Below are 15,718 nucleotides of genomic sequence, written 5' to 3' on the forward strand. Positions count from 1 at the left end.
CCATAGAATGGCAGATGTCCTAAACAGCACTCTGGCCTCAGAATCAGCCCTTAAGGCATGTGGATCCGGCTGAAAAGCCCATGAGAGTATTTGAGGCATGGAAAGCCAAGACACTCTGGGGGGGCAAAAAACCTAAATGAAAGATCTCTGCGAGTGAGATCCCAGTTGAAAGAACGGGCCATCAAAGAAGGAGGTACCTTTCTCTGAAGGGAGGAGAGAACTTCCACTTTGTCCATGGCCTTGTCTACATATGATCAGAGTTAGTGAACTCAGGGGGCTTCCATAGCCTTGGCAGCTCATGAGAAGAGCCTAGGGTGAGTACTGAGGCCATAAACAAGAGTGTCAATTTGTTAAGTCAACAACAGGAGTCACTGTGCACTTACTCCTCATGTAGGATCTTTGTCCTTAGTGTGCTGTACATGGAGATTTAATGCTATAACTAGTACTCAAACAGTATTTTTCACTTTATGTTTCTGTGTGGGAGCAAACTGTTGAAATCTTTACTTAATGTATGCTAAACTGATCTTCTGTATATAAAGAGAAACGAAAATGAATCTCGATGTGAATGGAAGGGGAGAGGGCGTGGGAAAAGGGCGGGTTGCGTGTGGGAGGGATGTTATGGGGGGGAAGCCATTGTAATCCATAAGCTGTACTTTGGAAATTTATATTCATTAAATAAAAGTTAAAAAAAAGGTATGGTTTATATGTTTTTAAGTGGTTGAAACAATAGCAAAGGGAAAAAAATATTTTGTGACATGTGAAAATTATCTGAAAGCCAAATTTCAATATCCATGAATGAAGTTTTTTATGAGAATATGACCACATGCATTAGTTTACATGTTATCTATAGATGGCTTTGCTCTACAAGACACAGCTGAGAAGTTACAACAGAGACTTTATGGCCCACAAGTCTAGAATATTTACCATCTGATCCTGCATGGAAAATGTTGATGACTGCGTTTATAGATAATGATGCAAAAACTCGGAGAGTTCTTTAACTTACCCAACTTTACGCCCAAATAAATGGTGAGCTGAATGAAACCTAATTCTTTTTGAAATAATAAATTATATTTTAATAATATTAACTATTGCTACAATCTGTTAAGAAATCATTGAATCTCAAGCATAGAAAAGAAAGTTACATTTTATCAACTCTTTAACCGTATTTTCTATCTTGACTGCTGCAGAAATATTTCACCAAAGATGACTGCTGGCACTTCTACAAAATGATGTGCTGCTGAACTTAGAAGGAGAGCATTCTGTTTTGCTGACATCTGTATGGCAAAGTGAAACTCTGGTTCTATTTCAAGTGGAATGGTTGCCAATCTCCATATTATAAACACTTCCATTTCTAGCCTAACTTCAAAAGCACAGCACATATGCTAGGCTTTTGGAATTGGATGAAAGGTATGGGAACCATTTCCAAGAAATAATTACAAATGATTATTCAAAATTATACATTCAGTTAATTGCCAGTAAAAAGAAAAAAAAATCCCTTTCTGGTTTCAGAAGCCAGAAATAGTGGCAGCAAGATTCAGTCCATTAAATGAATGGAAAACAATTACAATGTAAAATCCCTCTCATAAAACAACATTTTAGAAACTAATATTCATTTTAAGATTCACTTTAAAATGCATTATATTATATTAATTTGAAACTTGGCAATTTTTAAATTCTAGGTATAATGGTTGAAATAATTATACAGTCTGTTTTTGTTCATTTTCTCTACAGTATCAATATTATAGTACAATAATCTAGGGCTAATATTCAGGGATACTACTTGTAGTATATTAGACCACACTAACAAGAACATGAAGAATTAAGAGACATCTGTTTTTAACTTAACAGGGATGCATGGATTGGCACACAGTGGCAATAATTAGTTTTGTGATTCTACACTGATATATGAAGTTGCAAATTTGTGGCTTAGTATTGTATGCTATCTACTTTGTCAGCAGTATTAAGATCTTTAGATTGAAACACTTGATCTGCATTTTTTATGGCTCCCTATTATGGAAGGCTTTACCTCCAATCATTGCTGTGTTGGATGCTAGGATATCTATTTTTATAACTTGGCAGTAAAGAAAAATGGCACAGCTTGGAAGAACACTGCTTTTGTTAGACTAATATTTACTTTAAGTAGAAAAGTAAAATATAATAAGACTATTTTTTAATTTTAATTTTAGGTAAGAGGTGACATATTTATTAGAAAATTACAGAACATAAATTTCTGGCTTAAAAATTAAATTAAATTGGATATGCCTATATTGTCCTTTCTTTACATACATTTTTGAGTATCTTTGCTTCATTTTCTAGACAAAGATTACTTCAAAACTAAGTAATTTTCTTCTTTTATTTTTTAAAAGATTTATTTATTTATTTGAAAGGTAGAGTTACAGAGAGGCAGAGGCAGAGAGGCAGAGAGAGAAAGTCTTCCATCTGTTAGTTCACTTCCCAAATGACCTCAATGGCTGGAGTGGGGCCGATTTGAAGCCAGGAGCCAGGAGATTATTCTAGCTTTCCCATGAGGGTGCAGGGGCCCAATTACTTGGACCATCTTCTACTGCTTTCCCAGGCCATAGTAGAGAGCTGGATTGGAAGAAGAAAAGCCAGAACTCAAACAGGTGCCCATATGGGATGCCGGCACTTCAGGTGGCAACTTTACCCAGTATGCCACAGTGCCGGCCTCAGTGATTTTCAAATAGTAAGTAAATCATCAGACTACTGGGTATGGTTTCTCCCTCCTCTGAATCCTCTTAGTATTTTATGGGCATGCCTTTTGTACTTTTGGTCTTTTATTACAGCAATTATGTACTTCAATCATTTTGTGTGGCCTTATCTATCATAAACTCTTTGGAGCAAGTACTGAATCTTAAAAAGATATTTTTATTTCTGGCTATGTATGATAAACAAGAAAAATTAACAAATTGAGTAAAATACTTAATTGTGGAAATGAATATTCTATGGAAAGGTGTGTGGGTTTTTTTGAGATTCTGGTAAATTAGATTGGCACCACACAGTTTCTTGTGTTAAACTAAAGCCAACTTTTCCATTTACATTGTTTGATTTGTGTTGATTCTTTGCAAAGATAAATATGAGGCAGAGAAGGGATTGATCCTTTCTTTTCTTTGTATAGGAAATGTAAACGCAAAGGGGAACTGCAAAGGAATGCAAGATGAGTAGACTTGAAAAGAGCTTGGAATTCCAAGCAAGGAAAAGGTCAAATAGAATAGTAGGAGCTCTGTATCTAATACACAGCCTAAAAACACTGTTACACATAAACTTTCTTCCTTACAGATACTATCTCAGCATCCATGCATGCTGTTCTCTTTTCCCCTCTTATTCTTATGCATTTAATATATTTGCATAGCATTTTATAGGAGTTATATTTACATTTTTATTCTAACTGCCTTGAGTTAATTTTGGTGAGGTAGATAGATAAACATGATTCAATTATAATTTATGATAATAAATCTGGTTTGAACAGATTATGTGGTTAAGGCACTAATGGGCATGTAATGTATTCTGAAATATAGTCAATTAAGCCAATGAAAGATGAGTCAGTTTTAAAACCTTTTTTTTTTTTTTTGTTCTTCTAAGAGCTTTGAATGCTAATTGTCTCAATTCAAATTTTGATTCTTCCATTTACCGGTTCCCTGACCCACAGATTCTTAGTGAAGTTCTGTATGTTTCAGTTTCCTCATTGAGTGAATTGGTATGTTAGCAGGACTAAGCCAATAAAATTCCTACGAAAATCAGTGAAGCTAATCAATTTAAAATACCTATCATATAATAAGCACTCAGGGAATACTAGCTATTAATTCAGTGTCCTCAATCTTGATCTGTTATGCAACTGTCTCTGCTATGGCTCTCCTATCCTATGGGTCAATTTTGAATGGATAAATAATGCGGGTAGAATTTGAATTTGTTATTTGGTCTCAGTAAGATAGTACTGTCCACTCAGGAGGCTTTATGAAAGGCAAAATCTCCAAAGTGTGTGAGACTTTGGCATTCTCTCTCCATACTTAACAAAACACAGAATATCAATTCTGATTACCTTTTTCATTTTAATTTAATTTCCCCATCTTTAAGCAGTAAGATATAGGCAAGTGTGTCTTATAATTCATTTTATTTAAGTACTCTGAACACAATATATATGCATTAGTATGTTTTTTAAATATAGTTTTTCACAATTACCAATGTGGTAAGTCAGAAGAGTATCAACACAATTGCTCTCTTTTCTGTGATATAAAATATTGTTTGAAAAATAGGTACAGAGTAGACTAATTGAATAAAATTGTTAAATGCACCTTACTGTCTACTACTCAAAATTATTCAAATTATCTTTGATGCCACAGTTTCCTCAAAAACTTTAAAATTCACAGCTGAAGTTCAGAATGTTCACTAATGTCTTTCTTCTTCTAAGGTAACCAAGTCAAACTGATTACAACCAAAGAGATTTGGAGCAATAGAAAATGATCCCCCTTGTCACTGAATATGGTAAAACTAGGTAAACAGATTTCATTCTCAATTGGCAAATTAAATTTGATTTTAATGATCTACAATTATATTGAGTATACAATCTTATTTTATAATGCTTAAAAACCTGCAACACATTTATTTCAAACATAGACATTACATAATTACACTAATATTTCTTGAAAACAGATCTAAACCACAGTGTGAAGGATTCATGAAAATGATCATAATGTGGGGAAAGAAGGGTACATTGACATTTATATGATCTGATTCAATGAAGCATTGTTTATAAGTAAATATTATTACTTATAGTAATAATATAGTAATTTCCACAAATAAAAGAAAAAAACATAAAATTTGTCTTTATTAGTATAGCTTAATTCATTTACTTAGCATAATGATCTCCAATTCCATTCATTTTGTTGAAAATGTCAGCATTTCATTATTTGTGATGGTTGAGAAATATTACATCATGTATTTATACAATATTTTGTTTATCCAGTCATCAGTTGAGGGACATATAAGTTGATTCCATGTCTTTGTTGCTATAAATATGAAAGTGTGAAAGTATCTTTCATATGATGATTTTCTTTCCTTTGGATATATTTTGAAGAGTGGGATAGCTGAGTCATGTGGTAGATCTATTTTTATAGTTCTCAGGAATACTTATATTGCTTTCCATATTGGTTATATCAATCTGCCTTCCCACCAATAGTGTTGTAGGGAATCTTCACCTCCTCAAACTTATCAACATGTTACTTTTGATTTTTGGATAACAGCTTTTCTAATTAGAGTGAGGTGATTCATCACTGTGGTTTTATTTGTATTTCCCTGATGGATACTGATTGAGCATTTTCTCATGTGTCTGCTAACCATTTATGTTTCATCTATTAAAAAATGCCTGTTCATATCCTTTGCCCATTTCTTAATTGGGTTATTTCTTTTGTTGTTGTTTAGTTGCTTGAGTTCCTTGTATATCTGAATATTAATCCTTTATCAGATGAGTAGTTTGCAAACATTTTCTCCTATTCTGTTATTTGCCTTTTCATTTCATTGATTGTCTTCTTTGCTGTGCAGATGTACTATTGTCTACATTGTTTGAATTGCCTGTGCTTCTGGCTTCTTACTCAAGAATTATTTGTCTAGATCAGTGTAGTGTCTTGCAGTGCTTCATTTTATTTGCTCTTGTTTTCCTAGGCCCTTGAAATACATCGTTAAATTATTTATTTGATACCTTTCCAATGTTTTGATGTACACACTTATTGCTATAAATGTTCCTCTCAGCACTGCTTTTGCTGTATTCCATACGTTTTGATAAGTTGTGTTTTCATTTTCATTCATTTGAAGGAATTTTTTCTCTTGATTTCTTCTTTGACCCAGTATTCATTCAGGTGCTTGTTGTTCAGTCTCCTTGCATTTGCCTATTTTCTAGAGTTTCTGTTCTTATTAATTTCCAGATTCATTCTATGTGGTCAGAAAAGATACATGATATGATTTTAATTTTTTTGAATTTGTTGTTTTATGGCCTACTCTATGGTCTATTCTAGAGAATGACTGATGGACTGATCTTCTGCAGCTATAGCGTGGAATGTTCTATAGATATCTGTTAGGTCCATTTGGTCTATAATGTAGATGAGTTATGTTGTCTCTCTGTTGAGTTTTTGGTCTGGCTAATTTGTCCACTGATGATAATGGGGTGTTGAAATCCCCATTATTATTGTCTTGGAGTGTACATTTTCTTTTAGATCTACAACTGGGTGTCCAAATCTTGGGTGCATGCATATTTCCTACAGTCATTTTTTATTGTTAATTTGATGGCTTATCATTACATAGTGACTTTCTTTTTCTCTTTTCACACTTTTTTGTCTTCAAGTCTATTTTGCCTGATATGTGTATTACTACCCCTGCTCACTTTTGATTTCCATTTGCATGGAATATCTTTTCCCATCTTTTCACTTTTTCAGTCTCTGTGTTTCTTTATTGATGAAGGGTGCTTCTTCCTTCAAAAAAGATTTATTTATTTATTTTTTGAAAGGTGGAGGTCCAGAGAGAAGGAGAGAGAGAGAGAAAAGGAGAGAGAGAGAACTTTCATCTACTGATCCACTCCTCAAATGGCTGCACCAGCCAGGGCTGGGCCAGCAGCAGAGGTGAACAGGCAGCAACATTCAGCCTGTGGCTCTAGCAAGTGCACGTGATCCAGAGATTCTTGTGGAGGGAACGGGTCTGCAGTCCCCACTGACTTTGAGCCTGGCTGGGAGGTGGCTGGGCAGCTACGTGGGATGGTGGGGTGTCCACACCCACAGCCTCCCAGTGTCAAAACAACTAGGCAGAGCAGCCTCTGGAAACATTTGCCTTTCCATTGGTGGACAGACTAACAGGGTAGAAAGAAACCTCTGGACCCAGCAACTGTTGGAGCCTTGTATGCTGAGACATCAGGGACTCAGTGGTTACATAAAAAGGTGCAAGGCAAAGCTGGGTATTGAAATCTACCACACTCAAGTTGGGTGTTACTCTGGAAACTCGACCCACCTTAGATCATTGACCAGAGCTCCCTGGTCTCACCCACCACACACCTCTGTTATTCACTGAAACTGCAGACATTCCAGGAAGCCACAGAAGCATAGTCCAAAGATAAAAGCCATCAAAGAAGAAGAAAAAGAAAAAGAAAAAGCTCCATAGATGCCTAAAAATAAGAGCAGAAATTAAAGAACCAAGAATAAGGAAGAAATCATGACCCCCCAAAGGATCAGAGCATTTCAATATTAGAACATGAAGATGGAAAGATTGAGGAAATTCCAGAATGGAATTCAAGAAATTAATCTTAGGACTACTCAAAAGCAATCAGAAACAAATCCACAAACTAAAGAAAACCATACATGACATGAATGAAAATTTTCCCATTAAATTTAGATTTTAAAGAGAAATCAAAATGAAACATTAAAAATGAAGAATTCAATAGACCAAATAAAAATGCAGTGGAAAGCCTTAACAACAGACTTTGTGAGGTACAAGAAAAAAATATCTGAGTTAGAAGACAATCTGGAAATCTTACAGTCAGATAAAAAAAGAAGAAAATAGAAAACTTAAAAACAGTGTTCGAGATCTATGGGAAACTATCAAAGGACCCAACATATGAGTCTTAGTAGCTACAGAAGTTGTAGAAAGAAAGAATGGACTGGAAATAAATAGAATCAAAGATGAAAAAGGAAATGCAACAACAGATACCACAGAACATCATCAGAAATTACTACAAAGGGCTGTATGCCAATAAATTAGGAAGCCTATAAGAAATGGATAAATTCCAAGAAACATACAACCTATGAAAATTGAGTCATGAAGATAAAAGAAAAGCCTAAACAGACCAATAACCAAGAGAGAAGTTGAATCAGTAATGAAGACCCTCCTAACAAAGGAAGACGCAGGACTGGATGGGTTCACTGCTGAGATCTACCATACATTTAAAGAAGAACTAATTGTAATTCTTCTCAAGATTTCAACAGGTTTCCTTTTTGGTGTTCAGTCAGTTGTCACCGATCAGGGAGAACATATGGTATTTGTCCCTTTGGGACTGGCTTATTTCACTCAGCATGATGTGTTCCAGATTCCTCCATTTTGTTGCAAATGACTGGATTTCGTTGTTTCTTACTGCGGTATAGTATTCTAAAGAGTACATATCCCATAATTTCTTTATCCAGTCTACCGTTGATGATATGACTGGTTTAATTCTGTAATTAATACACAGTTATTCTTAAGTGTTGAAATTTAACTGAAATGTGATCCCTGTTAAACATAAGAGTAGGAATAAGAGAGGGAAGAGATATATAATTTGGGACATGCTCAAGCTGACTTGCCCCAAATGGTAGAGTTAGAAACATACCAGGGGACTCCAATTTAATCCCATCAAGGTGGCATGTACCAATGCCATCTCACCAGTCCAAGTGATCAATTTCAGTTCACAATTGATCATAATGAAAGGACTAAGAGTCAAAGGGAGCACAAAAACAAGTCTAGTACCTGCTAACACTAACCGTTAGAATAAATAAAGGGGAGAGTGATCCAATATGGGAAGTGAGATACTCAGCAGACTCATAGAATGGCAGATGTCCTAAATAGCACTCTGGCCTCAGAATCAGCCCTAAAGGCATTCGGATCTGGCTGAAAAGCCCATCAGAGTATTTCAGGCATGGAAAGCCAAGACACTCTGGCAAAAGATCTCTGTGAGTGAGATCTCAGTGGAAAGAACAGGTCTTCAAAGAAGGAGGTACCTTTCTCTGAAGGGAGGAGAGAACCTCCACTTTGACTATGACCTTGTCTAAACATGATAAGAATCGGAGAACTCAGAGGGCTTCCATAGCCTTGGGAACTCATGACTGGAGCATAGGGAGATTACTGATGCTATAGACAGGAGTGTCAATTGGTAAAGTCAACAACAGGAGTCACTGTGCACTTACTCCTCATGTAGGATCTCTGTCCTTAATGTGCTGTGCATTGAGATTTAATGCTATAACGAGTACTCAAACAATATATTTCACTTTGTGTTTCTGTGGGGGTGCAAACTGTTGAAATCTTTACTTAATGCATACTAAACTGATCCTCTGTAAAAAAAAAAAAAATTATCAACTCCCAACTTGACTCTCACTGGGATTAAACATGACAATAGGTCTGATCTGATTTCATCATCATTAAAAAAAAAGATCATCTATTATTCCTCACTTTATGTTTCTGTGTGGGAGCAAACTGTTGAAATACTTACTTAATGTATACTAAGCTGATCTTCTGTATATTAAGATAATCGAAAATGAATCTTGATGTGAATGGAAGGGGAGAGGGAGTGGGAAAGGGGAGGGCTGTGGGTGGGAGGGACGGTATGGGGGGGGAAGCCATTGTAACCCATAAATCGTACTTTGGAAATTTATATTCATTAAATAAAAGTTAAAAAAAAAAGATTTCAAAACAATCAAAATGGAGGGAATCCTCTCAAAGTCTTTCTATGAAACCTGCATCAACGTAATACCTAAAGCTGAAAAAGATGCAACAAAGAAAACTATAGACCAATATCCCTGAGGAACATAGATGCAAAAAATCCTCAACAAAATATTAGCTAATTGAATCTAACAGCACATCGCAAAAATCATTTACCCAGACCAAGTGGGATTTATCGTCAATGTGCAGGGATGATTCAACATTTGCAAATCAATGTGATACATCACATTAACAAACTGAAGAACAAAAACCATGTGATTATCTCAATAGATGCAGAGAAAGCATTTGATACAATACAACATCCTTTCATGATGAAAATCTTAAGCAAAATAGGTATAGAAGGAGCATTCCTCAACACAATCAAGGCAATATATGACAAACCCATGGCCAGCATCCTACTGAATGGGGAAATGCTAGAAGCATTCCCCCTAAGATCCATAACCAGACAAGGATGCCCATGCTCACCTTTGCTATTTAATATAATCTTGGAAGTTTTCATCAGAGCTATTAGTCAAGAAAAAGAAATTTAAGTGATACAAATTGGAAATGAGGAAATCAATCTATCCCCATTTGCAGATGACAGGATCCTATATATAGAGGATCCAAAAGACTATTGGATCTTATAAGAGTTTGCTAAAGGGGCAGGAAATATAATCAACACAGAAAAGTCAATAGCCTTTGTCTACACCAAGTCACAGCTGAGAAAGAGCTTTTAAGATCAGTCCATTCACAATAGCTCCAAAAACAATCAAATACCTTGGAATAAATTTAACCAAGGATGTCAAGAAAACTATGCTCAGATTCATATGTAAACACAGAGACCTCAAATAGCTAAAGCAATCTTATACAACAAAAACAAAATCGGGGCATCACAATACCTGATTTCAAGACATACTACAGGGCATTTATAATCAAAACAACATGGCACTGGCACAGAAACAGACTTGTAGACCAACGGAACAGACTAGAAACTCCAGAAAACAATCAGGCACTTGAGAAAATGCTCAGGATCACTAGCCACCAGGGAAATAAATAGTGTATACATGCCATAATTTCTTTGTCCACTCAAAGGTTGATGGACGTCGGGGTTGATCCTGTATCTTTGCTATTGTGAATTGGGCTGCAATGAACATGAGGGTACAGCCCACTCTTTCATATACTGAGTACTTTTGTTTTGATTAAATCTCCATACTATCTTCCACAGTGGCTGCATCAGTTTATATTTCCACCATGACATTGTGGTATCAAAACCACAAGGAGGTTTAACCTCACTCTAGTTAGAATGGCTTGCCTACAGAAATCGACAAATGACAAACACTGGTGAGGATGTAGGGGAAAATGTATCCTGATCAGCTGTTGGCGGAAATGTAAACTGGTGCAGCCACTGTGGAAGACAGTATGGGGATACCTCAGAAATCTGAATTTAGACCTGCTATATGATTCAGCCATCCCACTCCTGGGAGTTTACCCAAACCTAAAGAACTCAGTCAGTATATGAAAGAGTGAGCTGTATCTCATGTTTATTGAAGCACAATTCACAATAGTAAAGATATGGCATCAACCTAGATGTCCATCTGCTGTTGACTAAATAAAGAAATTATGCTATGTATACACTATGGAATACTACTCAGCTGTAAAAAAAATGATATCCTGTATTTTGCAACAAGATGGTAGCACCTGGAAACCATTATACATTTACCCCTCCTTCGCCTCCACACAAACACACCAAGACTACTCCTCCTTCTAATAAGCCATATGTCAGTTATGGAGACAATGCAGTTTCCTAAGATAATAACCTCAGAATTTATAAACTCATCCCATTTCTTCAGTAAAATAGTATATTGGTTTGTTAAGGTTTCATTCTAATCCCAAAATACTTCTCATCTCCCCCAGTTTATCTCCCAGTGCTACTACATAGTTCATCATCTATCAAAATCTCTTGGATTACTAAAATAGCTTCCTCGTTAGTCTCCAAGTAACTATGTTTTCTTCTAACCCATCATTGTATCACTCCCTGAGATTTAATTTAAAGGTCATTCCATATTCAGGAACCTTCAAATATGCTTCATTTCTTCCAAGATAAAGTCTACACTTCAGTTTGGTACATATGAAACCTTATCATTTGGCTCTGAAACTTCTTTTCTATCATCTAGTGCTTCTCTAAATGTTAGAATTGACATCATAAAATTGTTTTCCTGACTAAATACATTCTTTGAATAAAACAATGTTGTTCTAGGTGATTGAGTTGAATCCTTTTTAAAAAAACTGAACCACGAAGAAAGGAGAATCTTTTTAAACGAATGCTCTCTTTTACATTCTGTTCTGTATATAATCAATAGCAATTGCCTTTATTTGAATGGTCTTTTTAGTATCACATTCTGATTATTCCTCAGTCTTAAAATTACAGGAACACTTCCAGTTTCATAGATTTCTCCAGGCATCCACAAGTCACTCCTTAGCTTTTATTTGTACATTTATTTACTATTTTTTCCCAAGAATTTTTACTGAATATCATTTGCATCTCTAAATATGTTTCCATTCACCAGGTCATTTTATTTTTTATAGCACAAGGTAGGCCCCTCAAGAGGGTGATATTCACAAATAATAAACACTTTTTATAATGTAGCAAACAGTTTAATGATAAAGTTGAAAATTATACATTCTTATTAAACCATGTTTTATTGTCACCTTCAACTTAGCTGGAGCCTCAAAACTATTTTAACTTATCAAATATATGCATTACTGCAAGCTTATTTTCAAACTTCCTACTTATGTGAAACAATCAAATATTATATTAAACAATGAAAAACTGTATACATCTATGTTCTTGAAATTATTAAGCTATATAGACATCTATGTATCTAATAGTCATCAACACTACTACATTTAAGAATCAGAAGTCTTATTAAAATGAATACACAAATTTATACATTATTTTATAATTGCTAGCCATCTGTAATTGTTCTTATGTGTTTATATTATGTCCATGCATGTATTTTATGGTCTCTGAGGCCCATGCATTATAATGTTGAAGACTTTGATGTATGTTGGGTAATTTCATGTCAGCATATTAAATTAAAACCACAACCTATTATAGTTCTAATTTTTTTTACTCTTACATAGGGAGAAATAAGGACAAGAACATTTCTAAGTGTAGAAAAATATAATTATTGGGTAGATGCTTTAAAAATTGAACAAAAGCTTTTTAAAAAAGATTTTTATTTGAGAGGCAGGGAGAGGAGAGATTGACAGAGAGAGGGATTGAGAGAGAGAGAGAGAGAGAGAGAGAGGTGACTGATGAAAATGCACACAATAGCCAGAGGCCAGATAGGGAACCAAGAACTCAATACAGGTCTCCAGAGTGGATGGTAGGAGGGGATGATGAAAGTAGTAAGGAAACACACATTTCATTCTATTTTTCCAAGAGGACCCAAATTGCAAGGTAGAAATCTTTAGTATTTGTATACTCCTGTGGAAAAAATATTATATTTATATTCAATAGGAATGAAACCAGGCATAATAAAATTCAGCATAAAAAAAAAAACGGTTTGTCATGAAGGAAAATGTTTAACTTTCCATTCATCTGTACTTTTCCTTCTATTTCATTTAATCTTAATTTAAAAACAACACTTCTCACCTTATCCTGATTAGAATGTAAATATATATATCTCAAATTTTTCTTCTGGAAATCAGATTAAATTAACATTCACCCAATACCTTCACCACATCAAAGATTCTTTTGTTATATGAAACACATTTTAAAAAATGTTTTTCTGTGGGCCAGCATTGTGGTACAGCAGGTTACAAGGTCAATTGTGCCAACAGCATCCCATTTCGGAATGCTGGGTTGATGGGGCTGGCACTGTGGTGCAGTGGGTTAACGCCTTGGCCTGCAGTGCCAGCATCTCATATGGGTGCTGGTTCAAGTCCCAGCTGTTCCACTTCTGATCCAGCTCTCTGCTATGGCCTGGGAAAGCAGTAGAGGATGGCCCAAGTTCTTTGGCCCTTGCACCTGCGTGGGAGACCCAGAAGAAGCTCTTGGCTTCTTGCTTCAGACTGGTGCAACTCTGGCTGTTGCAGTCAACTGGAGAGTGAACCATCAGATGGAAGATATCTCTCTCTCTCTCTCTCTCTCTGCCTCTTCTCTCTCTGTGTAACTCTGACTTTTGAATACATAAATAAATCTTAAAAAAAAAGAATGCTGAGTTGAGTCCTAGCTGTTCTACTTCCAGTCCAAATTCTTTCCAATGCTCCTTGGAAGGCAGCAGATGCCACCCCTGCGGGAGACCCAAAGGGAGTTGCTAGAACCTGTCATCCTGGCCAGCTCTGTTTCAGACAATTAGAGAGTGAACCAGCACATGGAACATTTCTCTTTCTGCCTCTCTTTCTGTCACTCTGTCTTTCAGGTAAATGAATAAATAAATGTTTAAAAAATGTTTTTCAGGGAAGGCTTTTGCCATTGCACTTAAGATACCATCAGGATTCCTTCCAGGGTGCCTGGGTTTGAATACCAGCTCCACTCCCACTTCCAGATTCCTGCTAATCTGCACCCTGGGTTGTGGAAGGTAGTGATTCAAGAAGTTGAGTCTCCACCACTCAGATAAGAGAACTTGATTGAGCTCTTATCTCCTAGGTTAGCTTGGCCTAACCCTGGCTATTGCAGGCATTTAGGACTGAACAAGTGGAGGAGAAAAATGAAAAATCAAACTTCAAGTATTTTAGGTTGTCCATTTATGGAAACATTTATAAATACGAGCTTTTATGGTATATGCTCATTAACTAGAATGTTTATTTTAATTAATATCTGATTTAGGCTTAGCATTTAGCTAAAATTATTGATAGTTTTTAAAACACACAACTAAACAAAAATTCAAAGCAGTAAAAACTACTTTGTTTCTTCAATATAGGCTATTGAGTCTAAGAGAATCTGCTTGAAGATTGAGATAAGACCCAACAACCTGTTGAAATCTTTATGCCTAGAACTAGAAAAGAGAAATGTAGAGGTCAAATACATTAATATATGCCTAGAGTCTACAATTCTTGCCATAACTTTTCAATATTAGAGAGATTAATATTGAAGGCAGGAGGCTGAGGTTTTTAAAATCCAGAGGGAAGGTGCTTGCTGCTGTCTGTCCCACAACTGACTATCTCCGTGCACCATGTCAATTGAAGAGAAGACATTCTTCACTTGCATTCTCACACTATAGACTCGTGGTGTTTGGCGATCTAAATGACCAACACAAAATTGCCCCTCCCTCCTATTGTGTGGCTTTATTCCCTTTCCCTTTGTGATGAATTCATTATGTTTTCTTTTCTTCACAAGAACTATCCTGGGAAGAATAGCACTGCTTGATCTTTAATGATGCCCAGATTCTAGGCTTAGTGTGGTTGACATTTAAACTGAGACACCTGCTGCATTAACCTACCTATGACTTTTAACACAAATATCTGTTCAGCTAATTATGAAATGTCCACTCAGTGTATGGATATTAATGGACTGTATCTTTTACAACAGCAGCCAAGAAAATATCTGGATTCACATATGAAATATCCATCAGGCATCTCTTATGTGTACCCTTGGATAGACTGTAGCAGAACCTCAACGACACAAGTTAAGATAAATAGCCTTCAAGTAGCACATGGGGTTTTGCTGTGAGGCCATTTTAAAAATAACCATGGAAACTTGCTGGCAGCCTCTGATTATCCAGACATTCCTCTTAATTCTTACATCAAAATGTACCATAACTATGTTCTTGAAACAAACCAGGTTATCAGTACAAGTGTTAACTAAATAAGCTACACTGTACAAACAAATTTTTATGGGAGAAATGTCAAACCTAACACAGTATCCTTATCTTTGTTAACTCAAATGTATTCCTCTAAATATCTTTTGCTTTTGCTTTTCATGGCTATCAGCTCAGATGATTTCCCCTCTGTGATCATTTTCCCAGAGAAGATGTACACACAATTCCTTTTAATGCCCTTCCATCTCTCAGATTCACTGACCTCGGAATGGTCTTTGCTGTTTAAACCAATAGAATCCACTCATAAATTTCCTTTAGGGCACCTTTGAAAGTGAAAGTTTACATAGTTCCTTTGTATCTTTTCTTTTTTTAAAGATGTATTTATTTATTTATTTTTGGAAGATATAGAGAGGGAAAGACAGAGAGAGATTGAGAGTAAGAGTGAGATATCTTCCATCTTTTGGTTTACTCTCAAGCCGCAATGGTTGCGGCTGAGCTAAGCTGAAGCCAGG

This window comes from Oryctolagus cuniculus, chromosome 5 (assembly GCF_051225735.1).
Source record: "Oryctolagus cuniculus isolate XC-2025 breed Fujian yellow rabbit chromosome 5, ASM5122573v1, whole genome shotgun sequence".
Taxonomy (NCBI): Eukaryota; Metazoa; Chordata; class Mammalia; order Lagomorpha; family Leporidae; genus Oryctolagus; species Oryctolagus cuniculus.